This window comes from Pongo abelii, chromosome 15 (genome assembly GCF_028885655.2).
Source record: "Pongo abelii isolate AG06213 chromosome 15, NHGRI_mPonAbe1-v2.0_pri, whole genome shotgun sequence".
Taxonomy (NCBI): domain Eukaryota; kingdom Metazoa; phylum Chordata; class Mammalia; order Primates; family Hominidae; genus Pongo; species Pongo abelii.
Genome location: NC_072000.2, coordinates 48,813,405 through 48,829,661, shown reverse-complemented (window position 1 = coordinate 48,829,661; position 16,257 = coordinate 48,813,405). Strand labels below are relative to the sequence as shown.

General features: G+C 40.8%; 1 long non-coding RNA gene and 1 pseudogene across 1 annotated transcript in view; both read left to right on the top strand.

Moving 5' to 3' along the window:
• The first annotated feature begins 247 nt into the window (after nt 1-247).
• Nucleotides 248-16,257, top strand: part of LOC134760079 (uncharacterized) — a 115,670-nt gene continuing 99,660 nt past the window's right edge. Inside the window, exon 1 of the long non-coding RNA XR_010136972.1 lies at nt 248-939. This is a non-coding gene — a long non-coding RNA (uncharacterized LOC134760079). The remainder of the gene's footprint in view (nt 940-16,257) is intronic.
• Nucleotides 8,003-14,850, top strand: LOC100452139 (dedicator of cytokinesis protein 11-like; annotated as a pseudogene).

Sequence of the window (16,257 nt, the reverse complement as noted above, 5' to 3'; positions counted from 1 at the left end):
CCATGTCCACTATGGTGTATTTTAGGTCAATGAGGTGGCTGTGGATGATTAGGCAAGGAGATCATTTCAGTGACCAAGGTGGGGCATACCTATTTGTCCTCTATTTTATATTTGGTTACTCTCATAGGAGTGTAGGGGGTACCTTGTTTAACTATAAGTGGGATCCCTAGTATTGATTAAATCCATAAAAATTTGCCAATTGGTGCATTTTAGCTGATATTAAAGTTAATTCAGAACCTATGTTATATAAGCACAGAAGCCAGTCAATGCCCTTTTATCTTTGTTATATACATTCTTTTTTACATTTTGGATTTCCAGCTGAGTCAAACTGTGGACTTTTATGTTAGCTTTTAGTTTGTTTCTTCCTCATGTATCCAGCCTTCCTTCTTTTTCTTCTCTCTCTCTCTCTGTGTGTGTGTGTATGTATGTATGTGTGGTGTTACTAGACATGTTTCAAGAAGGGAGAAGGGAGACTCCTCCAACATGCTCATATTCATAATTTTTTTTCACCAGAGAGCCTCAAATAGATATCATTAAAGTTAGGGACCTGCCCCATGGCAATGGATGTTTTACAGGATTAAAGGATCCCAGGCTTAAGTCACACTTGGATTAACCCCTTTGCTGTGCCACAAGGGTGCCATGGGTGTTTTTTCATATTATCTTGAAGATTAGGATCTTAGTTGTGACAGAGGCATATGCAGCATAGCAACCAAGATATTTAAGTATTCTGGTGAGCCCTTAGTTCTTTAGAGTGTAAATTTCAGCCCACCACATAATGGATGCTTGTTTCTTTTTCTCTCTTTCTCTGTCACTGTCTCTTTCTCTTTTTAAAAATCTCTCCCATTTTTCCGGCAAGATGGCTGAATAGGAACAGATCTGGTCTGCAGCTCCCAGCGAGATCGATGCAGAAGAAGGGTAATTTCTGCATTTCCAACTGAGGTACCTGGTTCAGCTCATTGGGACTGGTTGGACAGTGCGTGCAGCCTACGGAGGGCGAGCTGAAGCAGGGCGGGGCATTGCCTCACACGGGAAGTGCAAGGGGTTGGGGGATTTCCCTTTCCTAGCCAAGGGAAGCTGTGAGAGACAGTACCGGGAGGAATGGTACACTCCTGCCCAGATACTGCACTTTTCCCATGGTCTTCGCAACCAGCAGACCAGGAGACTCCCTCCGGTGCCTGTCTAGATGGGTCCCACACCCACAGAGCCCAGCAAGCTAAGATCCATTGGCTTGAAATTCCCGCTGCTAGCGCAGCAGTCTGAGATCGACCTGGGACACTGGAGCTTGGCAGGGGGAGGGGCATCTGCCATTGCTGAGGCTTGAGTAGGCAGTTTTATGCTCACAGTGTAAACGAAGCCGCTGGAAAGTTTGAAATGGGTGGAGCCCATTGCAACTCAGCAAGGCTGACTGCTTCTCTAGATTCCACCTCTGTGGGCAGGGCATCTCTGAACAAAAGGCAGCAGCCCTAGTCAGGGACTTAGAGTTAAATCCTCCCATCTCCCTGGGACAGAGCACCTGGGGGAAAGGGGCAGCTGTGGGTACAGCTTCAGCAGACGTAAACGTCCTGCCTGACAGCTCTGAAGACAGCAGTGGTTCTCCCAGCACAGCATTCAAGCTCTGATAATGGACAGACTGCCTCCTTAAGTGGGTCCCTTACCCCCTTGTAGCCTGACTGGGAGACACCTTCCAGTAGGGGCCAACAGACACCTCATACAGGAAAGCTCTGGCTGGCATCTGGTGGTTGCCCCTCTGGGACGAAGCTTCCAGAGGAAGGATCAGGCAGCAATATTTTCTGTTCTGCAGCCTCTGCTGGTGATACCCAGGTAAACAGGGTCTGGAGTGGACCTCCAGCAAACTCCAACAGACCTGCAGCTGAGGGGCCTGACTGTTAGAAGGAAAACTAACAAACAGAAAGGAATAGCATCAACATCAGCAGAAAGGATGTCCACACCACAACCCCATCTGTAGGTCACCAACATCAAAAACCAAAGGTAGATTAAACCACAAAGATGGCGAGAAACCAGCACAGAAAGGCTGAAAATTCCAAAAACCAGAATGCCTCTTCTCCTTCAAAGAATCACAACTCCTCACCAACACAGGAACAAAAGAGGATGGAGAATGAGTTAGACGAATTGACAGAAGTAGGCTTCAGAAGGTGGGTAATAACAAACTCCTGCAAGCTAATGGACCATGTTCTAACTCAACTCAAGAAAGCTAAGAATCTTGAAAAAAAGTTAGACAAGTTGCTAACTAGAATAACCAGTGTAGAGAAGAACATAAATGACCTGATGGAGCTGAAAAATGCAGCACAAGAACTTTGTGAAGAATACACAAGCTTCAATAGCCAAATTAATCAAGTGGAAGAAAGGATATCAGTGATTGAAGGTCAAATTAATGAAATAAAGTGAGAAGACAATATTAGAGAAAAAAGAGTGAAAAGAAACAAACAAAGCCTCCAAGAAATATGGGACTATGTGAAAAGACCAAATCTACATTTGATTGGTGTACCTGAAAGTGATGGGGAGAATGGAACCAAGTTGGAAAACACTCTTCAGGATATTGCCCAGGAGAACTTCCCCAGCCTAGCAAGGCAGGTCACCATTCAAATTCATGAAATACAGAGAACACCACAAAGATATTCCTCGAGAAGAGCAACCCAAAGACACATAATTGCTAGATTCACCAAGGTTGAAATGAAGGAAAAAATGTTAAGGGCAGCCAGAGAGAAAGGTCGGGTTACCCACAAAGGGAAGCCCATCAGACTACCAGTGGATCTCTCAGCAGAAACCCTACAAGCCGCAATAGAGTGGGGGCCAATATTCAATATTCTTAAAGAAAAGAATTTTCAACCCAGAATTTCATATCCAGCCAAACTAAACTCCAAGGATCACTAAAAACCACTGCTCAATGAAATAAAAGAGGACACAAACAAATGGAAGAACATTCCATGCTCATGGATAGGAAGAATCAATATCAGGAAAATGGCCATACTGCCCAAGGTAATTTATAGATTCAGTGCCATCCCCATCAAGCTACCAATGACTTTCTTCACAGAATTGGAAAAAACTACTTTAAAGTTTATATGGGACCAAAAAAGAGCCTGCATAGCCAAGCCAATCCTAAGCAAAAAGAACAAAGCTGGAGGCATCATGCTACCTGACTTCAAACTATACTACAAGGCTACAGTAACCAAAACATCATGGTACTGGTACCAAATAGATATGTAGACCAATGGAACAGAACAGAGGCCTCAGAAATAACACCACATATCTACAACCATCTGATCTTTGACAAACCTGACAAACATAAGCAATGGGGAAAGGATTCCCTATTTAATAAATGGTGCTGGGAAAACTGGCTAGCTGTATGCTGAAACTGGATCCCTTCCTTACACCTTGTACAAAAATTAACTCAAGATGGATTAAAGACTCAAATGTAAGACCTAAAACCATAAAACCCTAGAAGAAAACCTAGGCAATACCATTCAGAACATAGGCATGGGCAAAGACTTCATGACTAAAACACCAAAAGCAATGGGAACAAAAGCCAGAATAAACAAATTGGATCTAATTAAACTAAAGAGCTTCTGCACAGCAAAAGAAACTATCATCAGAGTGAACAGGCCACTTACAGAATGGCAGAAAATTTTTACAATCTATCCATCTGACAAGAGGCTAATATCCAGAATCTACAAAGAACTGAAACAAATTTACCAGAAAAAAAAAACATACAACCTTATCAAAAAGTGGGCAAAGGATATGAACAGACACTTCTCAAAAGAAGACATTTATGTATCCAACAAACTTGTGAAAAAATACTCATCATCACTGATCATTAGAGAAATGCAAATCAAAACCACAATGAGATACCATCTCACACCAGTTAGAATGGCAATCATTAAAAAGTCAGGAAACAACAGGTGCTGGAGAGGATGTGGAGAAATGGAATGCTTTTACACTGTTGGTGGGAGTGCAAATTTGTTCAACCATTGTGGAAGACAGCGTGGTGACTCCTCAAGTATCTAGAATTAGAAATAATATTTGACCCAGCAATCCCATTACTGGGTTTATACCCAAAGGATTATAAATCATTCTGCTATAAAGACACAGGCACATGTACGTTTGTTGCAGCACTATTCACAATAGCAAAGTCTTGGAACCAACCCAAATGCCCATCAGTGATAGACTGGATAAAGAAAATGTGGCACATATACACCATAGAGTACTATGCAGCCATAAAAAAGGATGAGTTCATGTCCTTTTCAGGGACATGGATGAAACTGGAAACCATCATTCTCAGCAAGGTAACACAAGAACAGAAAACCAAACACTGTGTGTTCTCACTCGTAAGTAGGAGTTGAACAGTGAAAGCACATGGACACGGGAGGGGAACATCACACACTGGGGCCTGTCGGGGGTGGGGGGTGGGGAAGGGATAGCATTAGGGGAAATATCTAGTGTAAATAATGAGTTAATGGGTGCAGCAAACCAACATGGCACATGTATACCTATGTAACAAACCCGCACGTTGTACACATGTACCCCAGAACTTAAAGTACAAAAAAAAAAAAAAAAAAGAAAACCACAGTGAGATAGCTCTTTACACCTATCAGAGTCACTGAAGTAAAAAATAATGACAACAACAACAACAACAAAATCTCTTCCTAATGATTGTTCTTTTATGAGCAATCACTGATGGAGTCATATCTTGCATAGAGTATAGTCTTTCCCAAGAGCATTTTATAGACCAGGGAACAGTGCCAGGTTGAGATACAACCAACTGGTTACAGGGTAAGATTCTTTTCCCAGAACCCAGCACCTGGTACAGCTGGATTCTAAGATACACAGATAGGTCCAGCCTGAGACACATGAGCCAAGACCACTTTATGGAGGGCCCCAATACTGTACTTTTATCCCCAAATGCAAATATAAAAACTTCTGATCTATTTCAGCTATGTTTTTTTGTTTTTTGAGATGGAGTCTCGCTGTGTCACCCAGGCTGGAGTGCAGTGGTGCGATCTCGGCTCACTGCAAGCTCCGCCCCTTGGGTTCACACCATTCTCCTGCCTCAGCCTCCCAAGTAGCTGGGACTACAGGCGCCCACCACCACACCCAGCTAATTTTTTTGTGTTCTTAGTTGAGACAGGGTTTCACTGTATTAGCCAGGATGGTCTCAATCTCCTGACCTCGTGATCCACTTGCCTGGGCCTCCCAAAGTGCTGGGATTATAGGCGTGAGCCACCACGCCTGGCCTATTGCAGCTAAATTTTTAACAGGGGTTTTGTAGGACTCGACACATGTTGCGCAGTACAGCAAAACTCAAAATGCAAGCTTGCCAGCGAGCAGAGGAAATATCCTACATGCTAGGTGCAGTGGTTTGTACCCAGTTAAGACAAGAACAAGAGAAGGAAGATCCCCAGTGGTGGTGGTCAACATTGATACAGTCTGGCTCACAGCATCAACTTTTGTGACTACTCCATAGGTACAGGCTAGATTACCACTCAAAATTTGATTTAGATGTCAAGACTGATGATCACACACACACATACACACATACACACACCCCAACAGTGTGAAAAAGTTTTATTACTTATGAGGATTTTGGATGAAAGCAGGGTAGGCTTCTCAAGCTTGTCTGAAAATGGATAGAAAGGCAAGGAAACGAGACTGGCTAGAGATTTCTATTGTGGGAGATTGGGCCAGGGCGAGGGTTCCTGCACACAAACAGGAGCTTATGTGTTTCAATTTCAATCCCCTGATGACACTAAAGGTGACAGCATCTGAGCTTTATCAGCTTTCCCAGATGTGTGGAAGAAGGGAAGAGTCATAGATAGGCTTTAAAGTTATTTGCAGTCGAACATCAAAAAATGGAATTAGACTCTATTACATTTTAGCTCTCAAATTTAGGTCTTTGATCTTTTTGAGTTAATTTTGTATATAGTGTGAGATAGGAGTACAACTTTATTCTTTTGCATGTGGATATCCATTTGTCCCAGCACCATTTTTTGAAGAGAATATTCTTTCAGTTTAACTGAAAAGCCCAGCAACAGGGAGTATCATTTGCTTGCCCAAGAATTAATAATGCGGTATTTTATTTCTTATTTGGCTGTGAGTCCTATGTGCATTGGTACTCTAGCTGGGAACCACAAATGTCGAAGAGGTAAGTGGTAGGATGAAGGCATTACTGAATCCCTCTAAAACAGAATGATAACCTCACTCATAGCCTTGAAAACCTAGGGCAGGTATCCTGCAGAAAAACCCATTGCTTATTTGCCTATCTGAAGTTTTAAGCATGGATTTTAAGCTACTGAGTTTTATCTATTCTTGAGATTCTACAATTCACCTTAGGCTCATCTTGGTAAAAACTGATTCTGGAATTTTGCCTGAGGCTGCTGAATGTTGTGGATGATCCTTTGAGTTTTACAGTTTCTCCTTTTCCCAGTTATTTCCCCTAGAAACTACTGGGCAGATCACTTACCAGGTCCTGGCTCTTTCTCCTTCCTATGTTGCTGCAGATGGACCTTCCTATCTGTGCTCCAATTTTAAACAATACTGTCAATAGATAACATTTACCAAATACCACACTGAACTAAGAACTTCTAACATGTGGACTAAATGCCAACCACTGTGAGGGCCTGATTCCTGAATATCCATATAATGTTGTCTCAAATCTTTATTTTACATCCTGTGGAAACACAAAGTGGTTCCCATGATTGCAGATCTTTGTGGTTCTTTATATTCCTCTACACTGTCTGCTGAATTAGAACGATTTATGGATTATCTTGCTATTTCACATGTGTTCTTTCCTTCATGACAGTTACCCAGGGGTGAGACTCAACTGCTCACTCTCACTGTCATTTTTATGTGTAGTTGAGTTTACTCGAAAATTGGGAGAGGTTCAGAGGGATTTATATGTTAGCAATGCAAAAAGCTCTAATTAAACACTAGACATTCTCATTTCCTAGAAGACCTTTGACAATCTCAGATCTATGAATTTTTTTCTAAAACTTTTTGTTTGGAGATACTTTCTGACTTATAGGAAAGTTGCAAAAATATTACAAAGTGTTCCTGTGCATCTATGGTTTGCCAAGTCCAGCGGGTGCCTGCAATGATTGGTTATAAATTTGTTATTTTTCTAAGCCACATTTCTTTCTTTAGGAAGAGGGTTCTAAGCTTAATTCCAGAGTAATGAGAACATATTTAGGATTAAACATTCTATTTAAAGTAGGTTAATGGAGTAGGAAAGCATCACAACCCATCTTTCCCTGGATTTGTCTTATCCGGACTATGCAGTTTTGCTTCTAATAGATTTCTCCACTTTTATCCTTGGAGTGAATTGAATCATCTAGGGAGGAGAGGGTACAGAGATGAGAGGAGAAATGCTGGGACTATATACCTCCTCTTCTGTTCATTGATGGTAAAGAACTCCTAGCCTGGTGATATATCCCAATTATTCCCTGATTAATGAATCTTCTGGGATTGATGGGTAAAGAACTAACAGTTTTTTTGAGAACCTGGCAGTCACTGAATTATAGATTCTATGTTTGAAAATGTAGACAGACTGGATATCTTTTGTATGAAGTCTCTATTTAAAAAGAACCTCAAGTCCAGAGCTCTATCTGAAAAAAACAGTTGTTCCTCTGCTGCCTTGGGTATTAGAGGAGCTGACATTAGCAAGATGGCAGAATATGAGTTTCTGGCACTTGTCCCCTTGAAGAAACATCCGTTTGAACAACCACTCATGTACAAAAATACCTTTGTAAGAGCCAAGGAATCCAGATGAGAGATTACAGCACCTGGGTAGAGCATGGAAATAAGAAAAGGCACATTTAAGAGAGTAGGAAGGACAGTTTCATGTTGCCAGCATCACTGCTCCCCCAAACCTAAACAGTGCAGTGCAGAAAGAGACCCATCACGTGAGGGAAAGAGAGTGTAGTGAGCAGACTTCACTGTGGATCCCAGCACCAGGCCTGCTCCAGTGAACACAGGCACAAGGCCAGCCCCTATGGTCTCAGGCTTCAGATCAGTCCCTGCAGCCCCAGACCCAAGACCTGCTCCAGCATCAGGCCTACTTCTGCAGACCCAGGCTCCAAGTCTGCCCCAGTGCCAGACTGAACCCTACAGCCCCGGGCTCCAGGCCAGCCCCCATGGACTCAGGCTGTAAGTCAGCTCCAACATCAGGCTGGCATCTGTGGTCCCAAACTCTAGGCCCATTCCTATGGTTGGAAGGTTCCAGACCTGCCCCAGTACCAGGGAGGCCCATGGGGCAATAGCCTCCAGATCATCCCTAAAGCCATATGCTCCAATGGACTTAGAGTATAGGCTAGCTCCATTAGACACTGGCTCCAGGCCTATCCTCCAAAACCCAGTCTCCAGGCCTGCCCTCATAGTCCCAGGTACCAGGCCTGTTCCTATAGACACAGGTGCTAAGCCTACCCCAAGGTATCCTGGGTAAACTCTGACACCCAGCCAGCTCCTGAGGACTCAGGAAGAGGCCCATGCCCACAGACCCAGACATCAGCCCTGCCGCAGTGCCAGGTCAGTCTGTGTGGACCCAGGCTTCAGGCTGGTCTTAGTGATCCCAGACTCCATGCCTGCTCCTTTAGGCCCAAGGGCCAAGCCAGCCCCTACAGACCCAGCTTCCAGGCTTACCACTGCAGACTCAGGCACCAGGCCCATCCATGCAGACTCAGGCCCCAGATCTTTTCCAGTAGACATAGGCAGCAGGCTGGCCCCTGTGAACTCAGACTGCAGGACTGTCTACTTGCTGACCAAGGAACAGGGCCAGCTCACTTTTAACTTATATAAAAATTAAATGATATATTAAAAATAACAATAGCTACAATAATTTGTTAATAGATACATGACATATAAAAGATGTAAATTGGGCACAGCAGCTGAACTCTGGCAGAGTGTCAGAGGCCGTGCGGGGCTCCTTGATGCTGGAAAAGTCCAAAGTTGTTGACTCCCTGGACTATGAGAATGTTATCACCCAAATAAAAACCCAGATTTACAGCAACACCCTCAGAGATCTGCTTATGTTTCCCAAGGAAGATATATCTATCTTGGTGATGGGTCATCAGCACAGAATGGTGCCATCCACTGTACCAGAAGACGCTGAAAAGAGGGCCCAGAGTTTATTTGTCAAAGAATGTATTGAAACCTGTAGCACAGATTGGCGTGTGGTAAACTTTGAGACCAGAAAAAATTCCTATTCATGTATTTGAGATAGATGAAGACTGTGAGAAAGATAAGGACTTACCTTCTTTATGTTATCAGAAGGGTGGTGTGATAAAACAAAGCTGGTTGCATAAAGCAAATGTAAATAGCACCATCACAATAACCATGAAGGTATTCAAGAGACGATATTTTTACTTGACCCAACTTCCTGAGGTTAATATATTCTCAATTCCTATAAAGATGAGAAAAATTCAAAAGAATCGAAAGGTTGCATCTACTTGGACGCCTGCATTGATGTTCAGATGATGAAACTAGTAGCCAAGGAAAAGCCGATAACATCATGGCAAGTTTGGAAAGGAGCATGCATCCGGAACTGATGAAGTATGGAAGAGAAACTGAACAACTAAACAAACTCAGTAGCGGAGATGGAAGACAGAATCTCTTTTCTTTTGATTCAGAAGTTCAGAGGTTGGACTTTTCAGGAATTGAACGTGATATAAAGCGATTTGAAGAAAAGTGCAACAAACGTTTCCTGGTAAATTGCCATGATTTAACTTTCAATATCTTGGGCCAAATTGGAGACAATGCAAAAGGACCACCCACAAATGTTGAGCCCCCCACCCTTTTTTAAAATCAATCTTGTCTTATTGGATGTAAAGAACAATTGTGAGATTTCAGCAGACTTTCATGTAGACTTGAATCCCCCATCTGTCCATGAAATGCTGTGGGGCCCTTCAACCCAACTGTGCAGTGACAGTAATCCAAAGGGCTCTTCACCTGAGTCTTTCATTCATGGAGTTTCTGATCTCAGTTATGCTACACAAAACAGGGAATTTTCTCAGTGATGAATCCACAACCTGAAATTTTTCTAGCTGCGAGAATCAAAAAGGTGCTACAGGGAAATATTACATACTGTGCAGAACCCTACATCAAAAATTCTGATCCAGTAAGGATGGCCCAGAAGGTGCCCAGGACAGCTAAACAAGTGTGTAGCCATCTCGGACAATACAGAATGCCTTTTGTTTGGGCTGCCAGACCCATTTTCAAAGATACTCAAGGCTCTCTCTATCTGGATGGGAGATTTTCTTCTCTATACAAACTAAAGTAGCAAGCTTTCAAGTGAAGACATTCTCAAGTTGCTATCAGAATATAAGAAGCCAGAAAAGACCAAACTGCAGATTATTCCTGGGCACTTAAACATCACAATAGAATGTGTTCCTGTGGATTTATCAAATTGTATTACTTCTTCATATGTGCCTCTGAAGCCTTTTGAAAAGAATTGTCAAAATATTACCGGGAGGTTGAAGAGTTTGTTCCAGAAATGACAAAATATTGTTATCCATTTACTATTTACAAAAACCATCGTATGTATATCCCTTGCAATTAAAATACGATAGCTAGAAAACATTTGCCAAGGCAAGGAACATTGCAGTCTGTATGGAATTCCGGGATTCAGATGAAAGTGCGCTAAAGTGTATTTATGGAAAACCTGCAGGGTCTGTTTTTACCACAAATGCTTATGCTGTTGTCTTGCATCACAATCAAACCCCAGAGTTCTATGATGAGATTAAAATTGGGCTTCCCTTTCACTTGCATCAAAAACATCATTTGCTTTTCACGTTTTGTCATGTAAGTTGTGAAATTAACACAAAGGGAACAACCAAAAAGCAAGACATAGTTGAAACTCCAGTTGAGTTTTCCTGGGTACCTTTGCTGAAAGATGGTAGAATCATCACATTTGGGCAGCAGCTGCCAGTTTCCGCCAATCGTCCCCCAGGCTACTTGAATCTGAATGATGGATAATCAAGAAGGCAATGTAATGTGGATATTAAATGGGTAGATGGTGCAAAGCCTTTGTGGAAGATTAAAAGCCACTTAGAATCTACCATTTACACTTAAGATCTGCATTTGCACAAACTTCCATCATTGCCAGCTGATTCAGTCAGATTCGAAAGAAGTTCCAGGGGAGCTCATTAAATATTTAAAGTCTTTTCATGCCATGGAGATCCAAGTCATGATACAGTTTCTACCTGTAATTCTTATGCAACTCTTCCGAGTTCTCACAAATATGATCCATGAAGATGATGTTCCTATCAACTGCACCATGGTTCTCTTACATATTGTATCAAAGTGCCATGAAGAAGGCTTGGATAGTTATTTAAGATCATTCATAAAGTATAGCTTCCAACCTGGAAAACCAAGTGCTCCTCAGGCCCAGCTGATACATGAAACCCTGGCTACTACGATGATACCACCATTGAAACAGTCTGCAGATTTTTTAGCAATAAACAAATTGCTGAAGTACTCATGGTTTTTCATTGAAATAATTGCAAAGTTGATGGCCACATACTTGTTGGAAGAGAATAAGATTAAGCTTCCGCATGGCCAGAGATTTCCCAAGGCATATCATCATGCCTTACATTCACTGCTTCTTGCAATAACCATGTGAATCTCAGTATGCGGAGATTCCCGATGAGTCCAGAAATGTGAATTATAGTTTGGCTAGCTTCCTGAAGTGCTGTTTGACACTAATGGATAGAGGATTTGTTTTCAATTTGATAAATGACTATATATCTGGATTCAGCCCCAAAGATCCTAAGATTCTGGCTGAATACAAGTTTGAATTTCTGCAAACAATTTGCAATCACGAACATTACATTCATCTGAACTTGCTAATGGTATTTGCAAAACCTAAACTGTATTCAAGAATCTTGAATACAGTTTATCAGATGAGTATTGCGAGCATCACTTCTTGTTTGGTCTACTTCTGAGGGAAACTTCCAGTGCTCTTCAGGACAATTATGAGATCAGATATACAGCTATCTCTGTCATAAACAACCTTTTGATAAAACATGCATTTGACACAAGATACCAGCACAAGAACCAACAAGCCAAAATAGCACAATTGTACCTCCCCTTTGTTGGACTGCTTTTGGAAAATATGCAGTGATTAGCAGGTCAAGATACCTTATATTCTTGTGCAGCCATGCCTAATTCTGCATCCAGAGATGAGTTTCCATATGGCTTTACTTCACCTGACAATAGAGGGAGTCTGAGCACAGACAAAGACACTGCTTATGGGTCTTTTCAAAATGGACATGGAATTAAGAGAGAAGATTCAAGAGGTTCCCTCATCCCAGAAGGAGCAACAGGATTTCCAGATCAGGGCAATGCTGGTGAAAATACCCAACAGAATTCTACAAGGAGTAGCGTATCCCAGTATAACCACCTGGATCAGTGTGAAATCAGAAGCCTCTTAATGTGCTACCTGTATATAGTAAAAGTGATTTCGGAAGATACTCTCTTAACTTACCAGAATAAAGTATGTCCTCAGGAACTCATACACATTTTTATACTTTTAGAAGTATGCTTGTTGCACTTTAGATATATGGGGAAAAGAAACATAGCAAAGGTGCATGATGCCTGGCTGTCAAAACACTTCGGAATAGACCAAAAATTACAAACCATGCCTGCTCTTTGAAACAGATCAGGAGTAATGCAGGCCTGGCTTCAGCATCTTAGTAGCCTAGAAAGTTCATTTACACTTAATCACGGTTCTGCAACAACTGAACAGACATTTTCCACCAGGCACTTCTTGAAGGCAATACAGCTACTGAAGTTTCCCTAACAGTACTAGATACCATGTCATTTTCCATCAGGGCTTTAAGACCCAACTTTTAAATAATGGTGGCCACAACCCATTAATGAAAAAGTGTTTGATATTCATCTTGCTTTTCTTAAAAATGGACAATCTGAAGTGTTGCTGAAACATGTATTTGCCTCACTGAGAGCTTTCATCAGTAAGTTTCCTTCAGGCTTTTTCAAAGGAAGAGTGAACATGTGTGCTGCATTTTGCTATGAGATTTTAAAGTGCTTCACATCAAAGATTAGCTCAACCAGAAATGAAACATCTGCACTTTTATATCTTTTAATGAGAAACAACTTTGAGTATACCAAAAGGAAGACCGTTTAGAAGACACATCTACAGATAATAATTGCTGTAAGCCAACTGATAGCTGATGTAGCACTAAGTGGAAGATCAAGATTTCAGGAGTCTTTATTCATTATCAATAATTTTGTGAATAGTGACAGACCTATGAAGGCAACTGCCTTTCCCACAGAAGTCAAAGACTTGACCAAGAGAATCTGCACTGTTCTTATGGCCACTGCCCAAATGAAGGAGCATGAGAAAGACCCTGAAATGCTAATTGATCTCCAGTGTAGCTTAGCCAAGTCCTATGCAAGTATCCCAGAGCTCAGGAAAACCTGGCTTGATAGCATGGCCAACATTCATGTAAAAAAATGGAGATTTTTCAGAAGCTGCAATGTGTTATGTCCATGCAGCAGCTCTAGTTGCAGAGTTTCTTCATTGAAAAAAAAAATTTCCTAATGGATGTTCACCCTTCAAGAAAATTACTCCCAATATAGATGAAGAAGGAGCAGTGAAAGAAGATGCTGGGATGATGGATGTCCATTATAGTGAATAAGTTTTGCTGGAGTTGCTAGAACAATGTGTGGATAGCTTATGGAAGGCAAAACTTTATGAAATAATTTCTGAGATTTCCAAGTTGATCATTCCAATTTATGAGAAACATCGTGAGGTTGAGAAACTTACTCAAGTTTATAGAACTCTTCAGGGAGCTTACACAAAAATTCTGGAAGTTATGCATACAAAAAAAAAAAAGACTTTTAGGCACTTTCTTCAGAGTTGCCTTTATGGCCAGTCTTTTTTTGAAGAAGAAGATGGAAAGGAGTACATCTATAAGGAACCAAAGCTCACTGGCCTCTCAGAAATTTCCCTGAGACTTGTTAAACTTTATGGTGAAAAATTTGGTATGGAGAATGTCAAAAAAATTCAGGATACAGACGAGGTAAATGCCAGAGAGTTTGATCCAAAATATGCTCATATACAAGTTACTTATGTGAAGCCTTACTTTGATGACAAAGAACTTACAGAAAGAAAGACCGAGTTTGGAAGAAATCATAATATCAGCAGATTTGTTTTTGAGGCTCCTTACACTTTATCAGGCAAAAAGCAGGGCTGTACAGAAGAACAGTGCAAATGCCCTACAATCTTGACAACCTCAAAGTCATTTCCCTATGTGAAGAAGAGGATTCCTATTAACTGTGAACAGCAGATTAATTTAAAACCAATTGATGTTGCCACTGATGAAATAAAAGATAAAACTGCAGATCTGCAAAAGCTTTGCTCCTCTGTTGACGTGGACATGATTCAACTCCAACTTAAATTGCAGGGCTGTGTTTCCATGCAGGTCAATGCTGGTCCATTAGCATATGCAGGGGCTTTCTTAAATCACAGCCAAGCTAGCAAGTATCCACCTAAGAAAGTGAGTGAGTTGAAAGATATGTTTAGGAAATCCATACAAGCATGCAGCATTGCACTTGAACTAAATGAGTGGCTAATTAAAGAAGATCAAGTTGAGTACTATGAAGGGCTAAAGTCAAATTTCAGAGGCATGGTATAATAATTATTTGACATTATCCGTGGGCAGATATTACAAGAAGACACAATGCATTCTCCCTGGAATAGCAACACATTACATGTCTTTTGTGCAATTAGTGGTACATCGAGTAACCGAGGCTATGGTTCCCCAAGATACACTGAAGTGTGAAAAAATGCAGATGTAAATGACAATAAGACTGACCTTTCTCCGGAATATTTGCAACTGTGCAAATGTTAAAATTTAAAGATTTGATACACATGGAGTGTTTCTTCTCGACACCAAAATTTTCTTGTGTTCCAACAGAGTGCTTACATATTTGTAAATATTTAAGTAATTTGAAAGTGCCTGGAAAATTCCACCACTGTGCTTGGTTTGTACTTTTTAAGGTAAATCTATATGCTGAAAAGTAGAACTCAAAAACGGTAGTTCAATTTGCTTAATTATTGCTTAAAATAATAATGGTACTATGTAAAATTGTATAATGGAATACAATAAAAAGTAAAACTTATTTGTAATTAGAAGTGAAGGAAATAATAGTTTGAACTTAGCAAAAAAAATGTAAATTATGACATCAATAACGAAATATAGGAGGATGAGAAGTTAAAGAATAGTTTTTCTATGTGGTCAAAGTTAAGTTGTTATCAGCTTAAAATAGACTGTTATAACTATAAGCTATTTTATTTAAGCCTCATAGAAACCACAAAGAAAAAACCTGTAGTAGATACACAAAAATAAAGAGAAAGGAATCAAAGCATACTAGAAAAAGATAATAAAATCACAAAAGAAGACAACAAGAGAGGAAGAAGGAACAAAGGAGCTAAAAAAAAAAAAAAAAAAAAACCCAGAAAACAATTAACAAAATGACAGTAGTAAGTTTTTAACCTATTAATACTTACTTTAGACTTAAACGGATTAAATTCTTTTTTTTAATTATACTTTAAGTTCTAGGGTACATGTGCACAACATGCAGGTTTGTTACATATGTATACATGTGCCATGTTGGTGTGCTGCACCCATTAACTTGTCATTTACATTAGGTATATCTCCTAATGCTATCCCTCCCCCCTGCCCCCACCCCATGACAGGTGTGATGTTCCCCACCCTATGTCCAAGTGTTCTCATTGTTCAATTCCCGCCTATGAGTGAGAACATGTGGTGTTTGGTTTTCTGTCCTTGCGATAGTTTGCTCAGAATGATGGTTTCCAGCTTCATCCATGTCCCTACAAAGGACGTGAACTCATTCTCTTCTATGGCTGCATAGTATTCCATGGTGTATATGTGTCACATTTTCTTTTTCTTTTCTTTTTTTTTAATTATACTTTAAGTTTTAGGGTACATGTGCACAATGTGCAGGTTAGTTACATATGTATACATGTGCCATGTGGTGTGCTGCACCCATTAACTCATCATTTAGCATTAGTTATATCTCCTGACGCTATCCCTCCCCCTTCCCCCCACCCCACCACTGTCCCCAGAGTGTGATGTTCCCCTTCCTGTGTCCATGTGTTCTCATTGTTCAATTCCCATCTATGAGTGAGAACATGCGGTGTTTGGTTTTTTGCTCTTGCAATAGTTTACTGAGAATCATGATTTCCAATTTCATCCATGCCCCTAC